At 34.3% G+C, this 17,686-nt stretch overlaps 1 long non-coding RNA gene across 1 annotated transcript; it reads right to left on the bottom strand.

Moving 5' to 3' along the window:
- Positions 1-14,035: 14,035 nt before the first annotated feature.
- On the bottom strand, positions 14,036-15,030 carry LOC137948992 (uncharacterized). The gene is made up of 2 exons (XR_011111672.1): positions 14,767-15,030; positions 14,036-14,555 (listed from the first exon to the last, which is right to left on the bottom strand). It is a non-coding gene; the product is annotated as an uncharacterized lncRNA (long non-coding RNA).
- Between the last annotated feature and the right edge of the window lie 2,656 nt (positions 15,031-17,686).

Below are 17,686 nucleotides of genomic sequence, written 5' to 3'. Positions count from 1 at the left end.
GAACTATTACTTGAAAGAGCTATCAACGGTTTATATGGGTGTGATTAGATACAATCTTTTTGATAATCCCTTATGGTCTTTGAAAATGATCGATCGATGTAACATAAAGCTTTTAGAGCCAATTCAAGACCTCTAATCATAAAAAGGTAGGGAGTTGTATGGTTGAGAAAAAAACAAATTAAGTCGAAGAAGTCCTTTTTAAGTATCTAAATTTTACATGTAAAGTTCACTTGAGCTAACTTGAGTATAATTGAAACAATGGCAAAAGTCTTTTTTACTAGTAAGTTGCGCTCGAGTGCGCACTCCATGACCAACAATTAGTTAAAAGTCATCATTTTTTATTTGAGCTCAAGCATACATGGTGAAGAACACTAAGGGGGGGTTAGTGTACTTTGTAAGCGATATGAAAAGTGAAAGTGAATCACTTGTTTGTATTAGTGTGCAGATAGATTTTTTATTAATAAAATATTTTGATGGATATGACTTTTGTAACTTTTACTTAACTTTTTTTATTAATAAACTAAAAGATAGATTTTAACTTGTGATAAATTACAAAATACTTAATATATTAAATAAATAATAAAACAAATGCTTACTTTTATAATATTAAAATTTTAATTTTTTAATATCTAAATATCAAATATTTATATAAAAAGGATATTTTATTATATAAAGTTAGTCTATTAACTCTTAAAATAGTTTTACTTCAATTTTTTATTAGTAAACTAAGATAGATTTTAACTTGCAAAAAATTAATTAAAAAATATTTTATTAATTAAAGATATAAATATAAATATATTAAGTAGCACTCAATCTACTTATGTTGTTCCAAAAATAATATGCAACCTAAATTTACAACACCTTGAACACAACAACACCCTACTAGCGGCATAATGCATACCAATAATGGAACAAAAATATATAAGTACAAACACTTTATTCAAATAATCATAGTATCCATCAAGGTCAATGAAGTACCAAAAGAATGTTATCCTCCATGCGTATATAATTATGCAATATACAACAAGCAATCACAATTTTTACATGGACATCAAAATAAAAAATAGGAGCATCTTTCAATACAAATATATAGCAAACAATAATTCATAAATTCAGAGAAATTGAGAATATCAACAAACATACAAGTAGCCGAGCTCAATAGTTTTTTTTATAGCATTCGATCAATTCGTTCACCGTTGAACAAATAAAAGATTTAGGTGAATTTGTATGAGTACTCTTTATTACTTTTTATTTGATAGTCCGTTTCATAGAGTACAATTATTGCAAAGAAAAGGAAAAACAGAAGATGACATAGGCATGCCCTGGGCCTATATTTAAATATATGAAGTAGCACTCAATCTACTTATGCTGTTCCAAAAAAAAATATGCAATCTAAATTTACGGCACCTTGAACACAAAAGCACCCTATTGGTAGCATAATGCTTACCAATAATGGAACAAAAATATGTAAGTACAAACACTTTCATCAAATAATCATAGTATCCATCATGGTCGATGAAGTACCAAAAGAATGACCATTTAAAAAAAAAACAGTATCAAATGAATGAAATTAGATAGTGTTTACAGAAAAAAGTACCTCTAGGATATGAAGGCGAGAATTTTGGCGCAACTCAGGATTTACAACCGCAAACTTGATTCCAAACTCCAAGGGAGCATATAAATCATTTGTTATTGGAATTATAAAGCATCCAACCCCATTTAACAAATGCTATTATTGGAAGGAGATGCTAATACACACTTATTTCATTCCATTGCTTCTGTTTGTAGAAGATCTAACAGAATTAAGTCTCTTCAAATTAATGATGAATTAACTTCTGTTCTGCAATCTATCACAAGAGAAATCGCCGGGGAGAGGTTGCAAAGTGGGGAGTCGTTGGGTTGCAGAGGGCGTCTCACGAGACTTTTCTATAGCCTCCTTTTAAATGATGATGTAATTGAACAAGTGAAAGTGAATTCACTTTCACTCGGGTTATGACTAAAATGAGTGAAAGTGAATTACCAATGTAATTCACTTTCACTTGTAACTGACGAAGTGAACTAACAAGGCTTAATTTTTGAGTGTTTATTTTCAACTTTGTGGAGGAAACTTTGATTGTACTCGAGGTCAATCAAATAAACTCGACATTCAAATGATAATTTGGTTAACTTCTTGGCTCTATAATTTTCTCAAACTCATTTTATGAAAGATTGATGACTAATAGTTCTCCAAAGGCCCAGAAAATAAAATCTCTCGAGAAATCTCTTGTGCCAAAACTTGAAATCATAGATATATGCTCCAAAGTTCTATATTTATCGGATTTCTTCACAATCTAAGGTTGTGTGTGGAACATAGAAAAGGAAGAGAAGAGGAAGAGGAAGAGAAAAGAAAAAAATAGAAGATTTTTTTTTGTTTTGTTTTGTTTGGATGCACATGGAATATGGGAGAGAAAATGGAAGAGACATAATTTTTCTTGTTTGGATACACGTAGAAAATAGAAAAAATTGTAATATTTTAAAATTTTGATGATTAATTTTTTTCTCAAGTTGCTATTTCTTTTCCTTTCTCTCCAAATTCTATCTTTTTGTGAGAGAAAATTTATTAACTAAGAGAGAAAAACTTTTTGTCTTAATTTTTTTTCTCTGAATGATTCTTTGCTGCCAAACAAAAAAAAATAACTTTCTCTCCCTTTTTCTTATCTTATCTTTTCTTTTCTTTTGTATGTGTGCCAAACAGGCCCTAGGGTTTCAAGTTCGTATTCATTTCGAGTCTAAAATCAGTAAGTCTACTGCCTTATTTCTTTGTCTTTCTTCATTCTCTTTCATTCTTAGAGTTAGTGGGAAAAGCCTGTGATAGGACTCTTGACGGAGTTAGGATGTTACATAGACTTTATTGCAATTTACATAAAAAGAAAAATAAGAGGAGAATCTAGGGTAGTTATAACTTTAAGAAAAAGAGGGATAAGGTTAAAAGAAAAGAAAAAAAAAAAAAAGAAAAGGGGAGAGAAAGGGCATGTTTGGAACCCATAGAAAAGAAAAAAAAAAGAAAAAAAAAAGGGAGAGAAAGGGCATGTTTGGAACCCATAGAAAAGAAAAAAAAAAGAAAAAAAAAAGGGAGAGAAAGGTATTTTTTGTTGTTTGGCAAAGAAAATAAGAGAGAAAATCACTTTCTCTCTTAGTTAATAAATTTTCTCTTACATAATGATGGAATTTGGGGAGAAAAGAAAATAAATAGAAACTTGAGAGAAAATTTTAATAATCAAAATTTAAAAATATTACTAATTTAAAATTTTCATTTCTCTTCTATTTTCCATGGGTATCCAAACAAGGGAAAAAAAATCTTTTTTTTTTTTTTCTCTTTCTCTTTCTCTTCATTTTCTTTTCTCTCCACTTCCTATGTTCCAAACACAGCCTAATGAGTATGAATTTAGAGTTGGTAAGTGTTCTAACTCAAATAAAGAAGTTGTATTATCTATTCCTAGTTCATGAAGTATTATTTAAGTGTGTTGAAGTAGTTTGAGTGGTAGTCTATATAATTATGAGAGTTAGTGGTAGGCATCCATGCCCCACCTATATATATAAGAAAGAGAAGGGGAGGAGCTCAAACTCATGCTCTTTCTTAACCCCTAAAGTTCCTCTCCTCAACTTGTGCTATTGCCTTCTCCTTCTTATCTTCTCTTATCTTCTTCTTTCTTTATTCTTCTTTTCGAACCAAGTTATCCATGGATTAATTCCCAGAATTCAACATGGTATCAGAGATGGAATTCTAGGTTTAAATTAAAGTTGATCTAGTTATGAAAGTTTCCAACATAATTCAGCCTTCAACAAACAAAGGGTTTGGCAAGTTTTGAAGAGGAGCAAAAGGCTGAAGTCAATTCACCAAGTTCTCTCCTTAATCAAATAAGGGTTACCTTATGTTTCACATTATGAGGGATTCGATTCAAGTTTTTTATATTCACAAAGTTATTTTTACTCAAGCCTCATTATTCCCCTCAAAATTCATTTTTTCTTCATATTGAATGGGTTAATCACCTTTTATGTCATATGCACTAGTTTTCTTCATTCTTTGTTTGTTTGATCTAATTTTTATGCTAAAAATTCTTCCTTAGGAATGCAAAAAGTCCTCTTGAAGCTCTCCTTAAGTTCAGATTTGTTGGAGTGGCTCCTCAATTAAGTTGTTAAAACCCTAAGTTAGGGTTTGAAGAATAGTTTTAGAAACTAATCACTAGCTCTACTTCATTTTTTATTACTTTCTTACCCGCACCTAGTTCAATTTTTACCTTTTAATCACCATTTTTTGTTGAGTGATTAGAGTTCTGGTTTAGAATCTCAAACAACAGCAAATAAAAATTAAAAAAAGGGGTCATGCTTGTGTGATCTATTGGTTGGTTTCCTTGCTTGTTACTTGTTGAATTTGATCACTTCACATTACATAGTTTTGCATTCCATAACTTCAATTTTTTGTTAGTTTTGATAAATTCTTGTTCTCTTTCCTCCTAATTTAACCTAAAGGTGATGGTTTTATGGAAAATAATTTTATTTTTGTAAGTCATAATGCATTAATTGTCAAATACTTCATTTTCCTCTACATATGTAGATTTCAACAAAGGTGGTCCCTTGAGAATTACTAAAATTCCACTTAAAGGTTTGAGTAATTACTTGTCTTGGTCCCAAATTGTGAAACATTTTCTGATTACTAGAGAACTTATTGATCATATAACTCCACCACCTATGCATGTGGATCAACCCTCTTACTATAAGTGGTTGAGGGAAGACACACTAGTTATTAATTGGTTGATTAATAGTATGGATGAACATGTGGCGAACAATGTGGTGCACCTAGAGACAGCCAAAACAATATGGGACACAAGTTTCGGATTATATTCTACCCCTAATAGTCTACAAAAGATTTATGACATTTTTAGGAGATGTGCAACACAAAGTGTAAAAACAATCTTCATGAGTACTTTGCAAGATTTAGAGGCCTGCAACAAAAGTGGAAGGTTATACAACCATATGCACTTGTTGTTGCCACATAGAAAAAGCAAAGGGAAGACCTGCTCTCAGCTATATGTCATGCTAATCTACCACTCTACTTGGAATTTTCCAAGTGACATGTACTTAGTTCTGCTACAAAACCTTCTTTTAATGATGTATGTGCAACCATGCTACTGATTCCAGTTAAGGAGTCCAACAGTCAACCAAAACATGTAGAAAACTCAACTATGTTCTCCCAAGGGAGATGGGAATAATGGTTCTGGTAGAGGTAAAGGAAGAGGTGGAAAGACACCTAGCAGAGAAAGAGGTAGAGGTGGGAATGCTTCTACCTCTAACACTGGTGGTCGGCAAAGGGAATGTACCTTGTGTGGGCTCAACAACCATCTAGTTGAAAATTATTGGCATCTACATGGCAAACCACCTTACTTCAAGGTTAATCAACCTTCAACCTCTAGTATCTACCAACATTGAAGCATCCTCAGAGTCCTCTAGAGGAAGATTGACTCTATCAGAAGAGGATCATGAATTGCTTCAAAAGTTTAAAAGTATGATGGTTGCTTCTCAAAGCAACACAACAACCATTGTTGTTACTACTGGTACATGTTCCTTTCTTTCATGCTCTTGCAATTTAGCTTGGATCATTGATTTCGGAGCTGAGAGCCTCACAAGTAAAATTGAAAATTTATCTTTTCTGTGACACCATGTACTTTAGATTGCTCTGTCTTCATTACAGATGGATCACAAAGTAGGATTCAGTGTATCGGTACATCCACCATTTCACCATCTTTTTCACTTTCTAATGTCTAATTTGTCCCTGAATTTCCTTTGAATCTTATGTCGGTGAGTTAATTGACCAAAAGACTAAATTATTTTGTTACTTTTTTTTCATCTCATTGTGTGTTTCAGGACATTAACACGAAAAGGGTGATTGGTGGCGACTATGAGAGATAGGGCCTTTACTATATATATGGACCCGACTACATTGACATTAGTAGCAACAATCACAATAAAAGAGGCTTTCAAATGGCATTACAGGCTTGGTCATCCTTCAATAGAAAATTTCTAAAGTTTAGTTCATTTCCTTCATTCGGTTTCATAGCTGTCATGTGAATTTTGTGAGTTTGGGAAACACTATAGATTGATTTTTCAACCCAAGCAAAACAATATTGCTTCTAGTCCTTTTACTTTAGTTTATTCGGATGTGTGGGGATCTGTTAATGTTCCAAATATATCTCAATCTAAGTATTTTTTTTATATTTGTGGATGATTACTTGAGAGTTACATAGTCATATTCGATGAAGGACATGGCTGAGGTATTTCCTATTTCCACCTCCATCTGTGCTATGGTGAAAAATCAGTTTAAAACCAATGTCAAAATCTTTTGGTCTAATAACATGAAAGAGTATTTTTCCTCTCCCTTTCAATTTTTTTTTTTTGCAAAAATAGGCTTTCAAATGGCATTATAGGCTTGGTCATCCTTCAATAGAAAATTTAAAAAGTTTAGTTCCTTTCCTTCATTCGGTTTCACAGTCGTCATGTGAATTTTGTGAGCTTGGGAAACACTATAGATTGATTTTTCAACCCAAGAAAAACATTATTGCTTCTAGTCCTTTTACTTTAATTCATTCGGATATGTCGGGACCTGTTAATGCCCAAATATATCTCAATCTAAGTATTTTTTTATATTTTTAGATGATTACTTGGGAGTTACATGGTCATACTCGATGAAGGACATGGCTAAGGTATTTCCTATTTTCACCTCCATTTGTGCTATGGTGAAAAATCAGTTTAAAACCAAGGTCAAAATCATTCGGTCTAATAACATGAAAGAGTATTTTTCCTCTTGCTTTCAAAATTTTTGCAAGGAAGAAGGGATCCTTCATCAATCGTGCTAAGTTTATACAACCCAACAAAATGATTTATCCGAAAGAAAACATCACCATCTTGCAGAATTTGGTTGAGCTACTATGCTGTCTATGAATGTTCTCCAATTTTATTAGCCTTATGCAGTCCTCAATGCTTATTTTTTTTATTAACTATGTGTCCTCCAATGTGCTCCAAGGAGCCACGTCCTTCTCCAAACTATTTCTTGATTTAGTTGCCTTCCCGTTGGCACCTGAGGTATTGGGATGCACATCTTTTGTTCATAAACTGGGGCCTCCCTAGGGTTTATTCCTTCCCTAAGATGTTAAGTGTATTTTCTTGGGGTATTCCAAAGATAAAAAAGGTTAAGTGTAGTTCTTGAACAAAATGTTTATCTCAACCAGTGTTTCCTTTTTTGAGCATCAACCATATTTTTTTGCTAGCTCTTCTCCTAGTTTCTCATCATCAATAGGGATGCCAAAGCCACTAATTCAGATGGATTATGATTTTCAAACTATGGACTAGCCTTTCGAAGACCCTCTCTCTACACCCATTGATCAGTCACATGTGGAGTCTTTAGATGATCCCGAGGTATATTTTCCTCCATCTCCAGTAGTTTATGGTCAACTTTATGATACTAGGCCCATTGCTCTTTGCAAAGAGCCTCGCTCCACTGCTGTTACACCTTCATCTACTTGACACCCTATCTCTCATTACGTTTCCACTCACTGTTTGTCTCCAAGTTGTGTTTCTTTTATGTTTGCAGTGTCTTCTTCCACCATTCCTACCTACTGTGAGAAGGCTTTCACTGATCCGAGGTGGAAATCTGACATGGATGAAGAGATTTAGGCTATGTATCACCATTCCACTTGGCATTTGGCCACTCTTCCGCCACGAGAAAGGCAGTTGGGTGCAAATGAGTCTTTTCTGTAAAGTATAATCCAAATGGTTATATTGCTAGATACAAAGCTCAATTGGTTGTTAAAGGTTATACTCAGTCTAACGATGTTGATTATGCTGAAACTTTTTCTCTTGTTGCCAAGATGAACTCGACCAAAGTTCTTATTTCTCTAGCAACCAATTTTAAATGAGAGTTACATAAATTAGATGTCAATAATGCTTTCTTGAATGGTATACTCTCTAAGGAAGTCTACATGTGCCAGCCACTTGGTTATGTGGTTGAGGGGGCGAAAGTATGTCGGATGAATAAAACAATATAAGGGTAGAAATAGTCTCTGCGGGCTTGGTTTGATAAATTTACCGTTGTGGATACAAAACTTGGGTTCAACAAGTGTGAAAGTAATCACTCAGTATTTACTAGAAATTCCACTATGGGCAACATTCTTATGGTGGTATATGTGGATGATATTGTTCTTACGGGCAATGACCTTTGTAGCATTCAGTAGGTAAAACAAGACCTTAATAAGGAGTTCCAAACCATGGATCTTGAGCTTTTCTATACTTCTTTGGAATTGAAGTTCTTCAATCTAGACATGGATAATCCTATTACAAAGGAAGTATGTACTTGAATTGTTGAAGGAGACCGGGATGCTTAGATGCAAGTCTAGGAATACACCTATGGAACCTAATGTTAAGTTGTGTACAAGAACTGGAAGTGATGTTGATGTTGGTCAGTTTCAACAGTTAATTAGAAAGCTAATCTATCTCACAGTCACAAGATTGGATATTTCCTATTCGGCCAGTGTTATCAGCCAGTGTATGCATCAACCACAACAACCATAGTGGGAAACATTGGAAAGAATCCTTCGCTCTCAAGAAAAGTCCCAGTGAAGGGTTGTTGAATTTCTCGAAAAGAGAAAATTCATTGACTTGTTGTAATCTGAGCACTTGAGCCCCTATTTATGATAGAAGAAAGTGATAGAGTCCAAGTATAATTAAAGTACCCTTATTCCAATTACACCTAAAGTCTAACACTTAAAGATAAGTCCTAGCATATTTAAATAACTCAACATAAATAGAACACTAACATAACTAAAACATTTTAAATTGAGACTCTTCTGTGAGATCTCCTTCTGTGAGACTCCTATAAACTCTACCATATTAATTCTAGTTTTGTGAGACTTCTTACTGTGAGAGTCATTTAAGAGTTTTCCATATCTTCTCTTCAACACTCCCCCTCAAGCTGGAGTTTATATCTTTAGCTTGCAATAAAAGAGAATTCATGATCTTCAATTTTCTTTACTGCAAAAAATTCTTCATAGATGCAAAAATGTCATCTTTTGTGCTCCCCCTTTCTTGAATATTTTAGTCACATAAAAATTACCACAATATGTGGAACAAAATACCTATTTCTTGTACTTCTCCCCTTTAAGTTGGAGATAAAAAGGACATAGAGACCCAACTTGGACAAAATGTAATATGAGAGAAGAAAACCACTCCTACTGGTACGACAAAGTTTTATATACCAGCCAAAACAGTCATAGTCTGAAACACACTCTGCTCAATTTTAAAGGTGGAAAACCAGCCCAACTTTAGGGCTTAAGAAAGTGACTACTCACTTTTTAAAGGTAGTTCAAACACAAATCACCTCTTGGGTGAAGAATAAAAGACTTGACTCAAGTTGGATGTTGAGTACGCTCTTATACTTTTTAGGTAGTGGGTATAAGCATTAATTTGAAGTGATAAAACCACAAGATGATAAACTAAAGAAATACTTGAGGAAAACAACTTTAATTGGAAGGAGTCAACTATGCAATACTCATACTTCCAAAGTCATCTTTTTACAAAAAAAAAAAAAAAAACTAGGGGCGACTATAACGGTATAACTTAATAAACTTGAAGATATACAACCAATTAACTATTTTAATTTGGAGTAATCACAATATTTCGTAGTTAACTATTTTAAAGATATACAACCAATTAACAAAAACAAAAAACTTGAAAACAACATTGATGAAAGATATTGTATATCTTGAATGAGCACATCATGAAGTGATTACGTTGGACCAAAAATCTCTAATTAGAAGACTAATTTGGCTAAAAAACTCAAATTTTAGGAGAAAAATAAACTCAAATCACGTCAATGCCTGGAGAGCCTAGAGAGATAATAGGAGAGGAGATAGGGAAAAAGGAGAGATTTTTAGCAAAATTGACATGTGATACTTTTGATATAAATATATAAAAAAATATCGCTCAGAATCACAAATGGTTTGTTGATCAAGAAACTGACTCAAATATATTTAATTTGATATCTATTTTGACATAAAAATATTCGTTCTTGAATATTTTATGACCTCTTTATTCTCTTCATTGTGTATCTTGACTCTTGTCGACTGCAATGTCAATATCCCCTTGAATATAGATCACATTGAGCTGAAATTTTCTCCTTATAAAACTAAACTTCAATAAATTTAATCCAAGTATATAATATCTTCATAAAATATACTTATTTTGAGGTAAAGTAGCTGATATATTTTATAAATTTGTAATCTTGCTAAACTAACTACTCTTTCTTCTTTGGTCAACATGACCATTGACTCTTCCAAGATTGATATCTCCCTCTAGAAAACTCAGATTGAAAATTTGTTGAATAGGTAAAAAAAATATACTTACACATTTCTTTGGATATATAATTCTCATGGTAAAGTCTCATTCTTGATGGCATAAGATGACTCGAAAGTTGAAACTTTCTGTTGTTGATCGAATATCTCTTGTGGTCTGACCTTTTCTACTTCAAATATTTATTTCTCTCTGTAGAAAACTCCGATTGCCAAAATTCATTTTGTGTTGGAAAACATACTAGATTATATTTTCATCAATATATAATTTCAAATATAAAAAGCTCAGTATAGAGATTTGAGCAAAAAAAAAAAAAAACAGGTATAGGGACTACAAAGAGAAAAAAAAAGATAAATACAAACCTAAACTACTAGAGATGATAGATAGAAAAAGGATCACATTATCTTTATGGGTTGACCGAGTTAATTCACAAAACCTGCTTTGATACCATGTTGAATTTTTGGAAAAGAGAAAAACTTCATTGACTTGTTGTCATCTGAGTACATGAACCCCTATTTATAATGGATGAAAGTAATACAATCCAACTACAAATAAAGTACCCTTGTCCCAATACCCAAAGTTTAACACTTAAAGATAAGTCTTAACATAATTAAATAACTCAATATAAATAGCACATTAACATAACTAAAACATCTTTAATCTAAGACTCTTTTGTGAGACCTCCTTTTGTGAGACTCTTTGTAAGACTCTACCATATTAATTTTGGTTCGATGAGACTTCTTACTATGAGAGTCATGTAAGAGACTTCCATATCTTCTCTTCAATAGGCTAGTATATAAATGTTATGGTCATATAGAAATTGAAGGTTTTTTTATGTTGAATAGCTAGGTCCTCTAATGACAGAAAATCCACCTCTAATTACTACACAACTATTGGGGGCAATCTAGTCACATAGAGAAACAAACACAGAAAAACAAAAAATGTAGTGGCTAGATTGAGTGCAAAAGCAAAATATTAAGCATAGTAAGCTATGACATTTGCAGTAAGTGAAATTTTATGATTAAAATCATTCATTACTAAGCTTGAGTTCCAGATAACCAAGCCTATACAACTTTTATTGTGACAGTTAGGCAGCTATGCACATTGCGACTAATCCAATATTTCATAAGAGATCCAAGCACATTGAGATAAACTATCATTTCATACGTGGAAAACTTCAAGCGAGAATAATATCAATGCAATATACCCTTCAAAAAATCAATTGGCGGACATCTTCACAAAGACTATTGGTGCACTCACATATACTTGCTTCAAGTTGGAAACATTTGATGTTTTCTCTCCAACTTAAAGGGGAATGTTGATGTAGTTTGAGTGACATTCTATATAATTATGAGAGTGAGTGACATAAACTATAATTAGTGGTTAGTTTAAATGTTCTTTTTTATTCTTATGTATTAGGGCATTTATGTCCTACCTATATAAATACAAAAGAGAGGGGGAAGAACTCAAACTCGTGCTCTCTCTTAACCCATAAAGTTTATCTCCTTAACTTTTTTTCTTACTTTCTCCTCCTCATCTTCTCTTTTGTTCTTCCTTCTTTCTTCTTCTTCTTCTCAAACCAAGTTATCCATGGATTGAACCCTAAATTCAACAATGTAATTTTTTTTTTTATGGAAGAACGGATTTGGGGAGAGACTCATGCCCCATCCACTTGCGATTTTCCTTTTGGCCTTGTCAGTGTGCAAGGAAAGTTGAGGGTGAAAATGCTTTCCCTAGTGAAAGTGACTTAAAATACATTAGTGTGCAGGGAAAGTTGAGGGTGAAAATGTTTTCCCTAATGAAAGTGACTTAAAACCCATTAGTGTGCAGAGAAAGTTGAGGGTGAAAATGATTTTGCAAGTGAAAGGGACTTAAAACCCATTACTGTGTAGGGAAAGTTGAGGGTGAAATTGAATTACCAAGTAATTTCACTTTGGCTCATTCTTTTGAAAAATGAGCAAAAGTAAAATTCATGCCTACAACGATTGTATTCACTTTCACTCCCTCTCTAGCTCACTGTGCGCTTGCGTCTCTCTCCCTGCTCTCCTTGCTGCTCTTCTCTCCCAATGGTAAGTTGGTCTCACTGCTCCTCTACTCCTCTCTCTCTTTCCATTATACACACTAACACAAAAAAAAAACTTTCACTAAGCAAAAATAGATTACACTATAATTCACTTTGACTACGTAATCTACTTTCAAAGTACACTAACCACCCCCTCCCTTTGTTTCTTTGTTTTCTTGAGGTTGCACCAATTGTTTTCTAGCTCTCTCCAGCTTCTAGTACTGGACCGACAATAATCTTCTCCCTTTTTCTCTCTTGAACTAGAGGCTATGAGCTGATCATTTTGGAGGAAGTTTGATCGTCAAGCTTGGACGAGTGTGCTTTGTTTCAGGAGACGGCCTTGGGGGTCTCTTCTCTATCGCATGCCCTTAACCCTTATTAACAGCATCAGAAAGTGGTTATAGCGTAAAAAATTCGAGATACACCCACGGCACTTGAAAATGGAGTCACCCAAGCTTCGTCACATGAGAAATAGCAGAGTTGACGAACAAGATCTAGGCCACCGTGCAGCCATGTTTAAGTGTGGATCCTAACCACAATCGCCGCCATTCGAACAGTGGATCCGATGAGTGGCTTCACGACTCTGTGGCTTTCTTGCTGTCAAGGATTACGACTACGAGAGTGCCACTCGTCCACTCGCGGCCTTGCAGCAGAAAGGGGCCTTTCAATGGTCGAAGGACGCCAACCACACCTTCAACACTCTTAAGCGACAAACCGATGGATCCACTTCTGGATTTTGTACAGCCTTTTGTGGTGGCAAATGATGTCATTTTCGGGTATTGGGCGGCTCTCATGCAAAGGGGATACCGTTGCTTATTGCTCTCTTCTTCTTCTTATTTTCTTTTCCTCCTCTCCCCATCCTCCACAGCCCTTCTCCCTTTTTATCTCCGGTGACCAATGGAGGTCCACCCTCTGTCACCCATGAGATTTCCGTTAAGACGGCAGCTGCACATATGCGGAAGGGAAGAAGGGGGAGAGGAACGGAGACCCTCGTCCTCTTCTTCTAGAACTTCTAATTACCTGAAGATGTGAAGGCTGTCATGGAGAATTCCCAAATGGAAGGTTAAGCAATCACAAAATGCCAAGTCCGCGGAGATCTCTGTTGCTGATAACCCCAAGCCTACAGCAGAGGGAATGCTTCTGTACAAATGTATTCCTTCCAGTACTGATTAGGGTTTTAAGACTCGGATTCGGGACCCAATTCGCTTGTGACTCGGATGAAATTACGACGGGACAGTCGGAAAAAATTAAAATAGATAAAAAATAACTTAAAATAGCTTATGAAAATAATTATATTGTTATATATAATATAATATATTAAAAAATATATAAATAATTTTTAGGGCATAAACATATGCCCGGTTAGTACCCTAGTCAGTTTTTATAGTTCAGGATAGAGCCAGATCGGGGACCCAAAATCGCCTCGATCCTGTACACAACCCGCCCTATTCCCGCTTTCTAGAGCAGGTCTGGTACCTACGCCACTTCCACCCCCAACCCCAACCCGAATTGCTGAACCATGGTACTTAGGGATGATGAACAATAAACAGATTTCAAACCAATAATTCCGCAATCTTTCACAGTTCATTCAGCAAATTCAAAACAAAGTATTCATATTTCAGATTTCGGGACAGTTTCCTCATAAGGACAAAGGTATACAATGCAGTAGAATTTCACGGATTCAAAAAAACAAATACCTGATGCTCTTCCCTAATTCTGCAACCTCACATTCCATTAACCAGAAGAAAAAAAAAGTTCGCAAGAATTCAATCAGGAAACAATACATAAGTTCAGTTCTTGTATGGAACTGAAAGATGAATAGAACCATGTAAGTAAGAGATTGCGAGAAATTTCTAAAGCAACCAACTACTCTAACAAAACCTTGGCAGCCTCCAGACGCAAACTCCGAATAAGAAACAATAACAAGAGATTAAATGCCCGAAGTAACAGAGATGCCGTGAGGATTTTGAGCGCTAACCCTTATTCATATACCCCGTTATCTATGCCCCGTTACCAGCGTTTCGATAAATCTCAAGCCGTCGAACCTCGGCGCAAACTTCTCCTTTTCAAAGCCTCTTTCGGAACTAGATCCCGTCGGTTTCCCCTTGGCAGAATCCTAAACAAGAAAAAAATACATGTGATAAAATGTCAGAATAGACAAAAAAGTATCAGGTGAACCGAATCGAAAGCGCAGAGGACCATACGGTCGAAAAAAATCAGTTTTTTGCAAACACGGCATAAAGGCAAACATTAGGCGAACGAAACAGGGGAAAATCAGAATCCCTTGTAACAGATGTAAATTGACATCAAGACTAGGGTAAACTTACAATAATCTTGGATGGCAGATCTGCGGACGGGCGATCGCACAAAGAGGAATAGGCGACGGAGGAGGCGGCCATGACAGAGGCAAGGATAGGACCAGATGCCTTCATATCTGCTTGTTGACTGCTGAAATCGTTGGTTGAGTCTCTTGCAAAGTAAAAGCAAGAGGCAAGTAAGCAGCGGGAAAAGCTGAAAACACCGACGAAGTAGGCGTCGGCCGGATCTCGGCCACCACCCGCGCGCTGCTTCCTCACCTCACACTTCTCACTTTCAAGCGCTCTTTACAACAATTCTCTCTTCACGCGCTTATATAGGCCTGATTTAATCCAATTTAACTTTTATTTTAATTCCGAATTCGAAAGACTTGAACCGTTGGACGCGCCTGTCTGGCAAAAAAAGATCTAATCAACCACAAATCCACACGTGTTTATTTAATCGAACAGTTGCAAACGTGGCAATACGCGCGTGTGCGTGGACCTTGGAGGTCGTCGCACGGTGGCTCTCTATAAACCCTAATTTTGTCCAAGTAAAACTTCTACTTTTCTTCTCTTCCATCTCATTCTCCATCTTCATTGTATCAAACCAAAGCATCTAAGTAGAGTAAAAAACTCCAGTTTTTTCCACAACTTACACGTTGATGGTTTGAAGTGTTTCAATTGTTCCTACTTCTTTTAGTTCCTAACCCAATTAGTTTTCTCACTCATTATGGAGGACATTGCATGGAGACCACTGTTGATGGTTTAAAAAGTTTTTGTTAAGGAATAATCTCACATAGATTAGTGAGTACAAAGATCTTGAGTTTATTAGTTGGGAAAGAGGTTTTCTCAGTTGGCTAGTCATTTTGGGATGAGTCTTGGACCCAACTTTACATGGAAAAATCTTCGTTCTTTTAGTGCCTAGGCCAAGTAGTTCTTTCACTCATTGCGAGTTTCTTGGAGGACCATTGTTGTATGTCATTACTATCATTCTTGTTTAAAAAATTAAATATTTTCTCATGAGTTTTTAGCAAATTTTTGATCGATTTTTGATACTGGACAAAAGATCCATTTCCTACTCTAATGACTAGTTTTTAGAATGACGAAAGTCCTCTATTTAAATGATTTTCTCTTCATTTGAGATACCAATGAATGTTATAGTGATCCATGACCATTCCAAAGCTCATTGTTACTTTCAAATCAATTATGCAGATCAAACTTAGAAACCAAAAGGCACATTCTCTAGGTTTTTCAAAAAAAGCTAAGTATACTAGATCATTACAATGGATTTTCTTATTTGTACTTCGTGATTTGGTGTTGAAACTAATGTTATTTAGCTTCAGATTAATTGTTTGTGTTTAACCGATAATTTGACGCACATAATTTAAAATTTGCATCCACTTGAACTGTATTTTCAATCACATTTTATTTTTCAAAAAGGAGTTTCATGCTTCTAAATGTTATTATTTGGCATTAAATTGAACTACTATAATATGGAAAGGGCATAATTAGGATTGAGGTGTCACTACAAAGAACAACGATTTCTAGAAACAAATATTTCTACCAAAGAAATCTAATTAATTGGTGGAAATGTCTCTCCTATTGAATTCTAAAATTCTTTAGGAAAAATAATGCCTTTCTTAGAAAAATTTAAAATTCACTAGCACATATCAATTTCTCTGCCAACAAATTTAAAATTTTGCTAACAATTTAAATTAAATTGATAACAGATTTTACATTGTTTCCAAACATAAAATATTATTAATATAAATAAATTAAATAATATATTTGACATATTGAATTAATTTACTTATATTTTATAATAATAATTTTGATAAAAAAATTATATTTTTATGTTAATTTAAAATAAAAATAAGAAAAATAAAATAATAAATAAGGTGCACATAAATTGATTTTATAAAAAAAAATTACCAGAGAAATTATTGAATTAAACTCTTACATAAACATAATTAATTGGTGGTATAAATTATAAAATTTATTATCAAGTAAAAAATAATGTACTTATCGTAGTTTGAAAATACATACATTTATTGAAATTGAAATGAAATAACATGTGTAAAATCAGTTTATTCAAGAGGCATCAATTGTGCTTGATTCTAAGCAAGTCGGCCATGCATTGTGATTGGATGAGCTTTGCAAGCCATATCCAAAAGCATCTACTCGCATCACTTGCTAAAGCTTACGACTAGCTGATATTGTATTATTGGAAGAGAAGTGAGTTGTTAGTCACTTGAGAAAGGCATTTGTCACCTCAAGGTGTTATAATTTGGCTTATGTAGCAAAATAGTTATAGTGTGAAGGTTTGTGTAGCCTTGAATTTTAAATTGGTCTAAGTGACCTCTTTGTTGTAAGTATTGTTTAACTTATTAAATAGTAGATTGAACTCCCAAGTGTGGAGACACTTTGGGGGTAGATTAGCAACATGAGTTTGGATTGTGAGCCATTATTAATCCTTGATTTCTCTCACAACAATGTCATTTGATCTCCACTTTAGGAGAAAATATCTCCAACTCTAAGCTATAAAATAAAATGATGAAATTGCTTGATTTGCTCGAGGTATATGACTTGTGAAAATGATGTAATATTGTTTTTATATTTTTTAGTCAAGTCATTTGGAGATATTGATTAGTATAATATGGTTTTAAAATATTACTACGTAAATTCATTGTCACATAGACTAGATTTTTTACTGATAATTGGCTTAGTGACCATAGCCGATGAGGTGACACGAAAATATTGTGTTTTGTTTCCAACTTGATTTAAATTTAGTTGACATAAATTCGGAAACAACACTAGTTATTGGTGAAGTGTCACATGCATAAAATTGACATGTGATGAGCCATGAACCATTCCCAAACATTGTGTGACTCTAGTTCAAGTGGTTGACTTATGTCAACATGGACATTCTTAACTCTCATATGTTCATCTC

Source organism: Aristolochia californica, unplaced genomic scaffold (genome assembly GCF_029961685.1).
Source record: "Aristolochia californica isolate CCGP_79_NKW_82.1479 unplaced genomic scaffold, dmAriCali1.0.hap1 SCAF_13, whole genome shotgun sequence".
In the NCBI taxonomy this organism is placed as follows: domain Eukaryota; kingdom Viridiplantae; phylum Streptophyta; class Magnoliopsida; order Piperales; family Aristolochiaceae; genus Aristolochia; species Aristolochia californica.
Note: the sequence above shows the minus strand (reverse complement) of the source record. Positions and strands in the feature narration are given on the sequence as shown.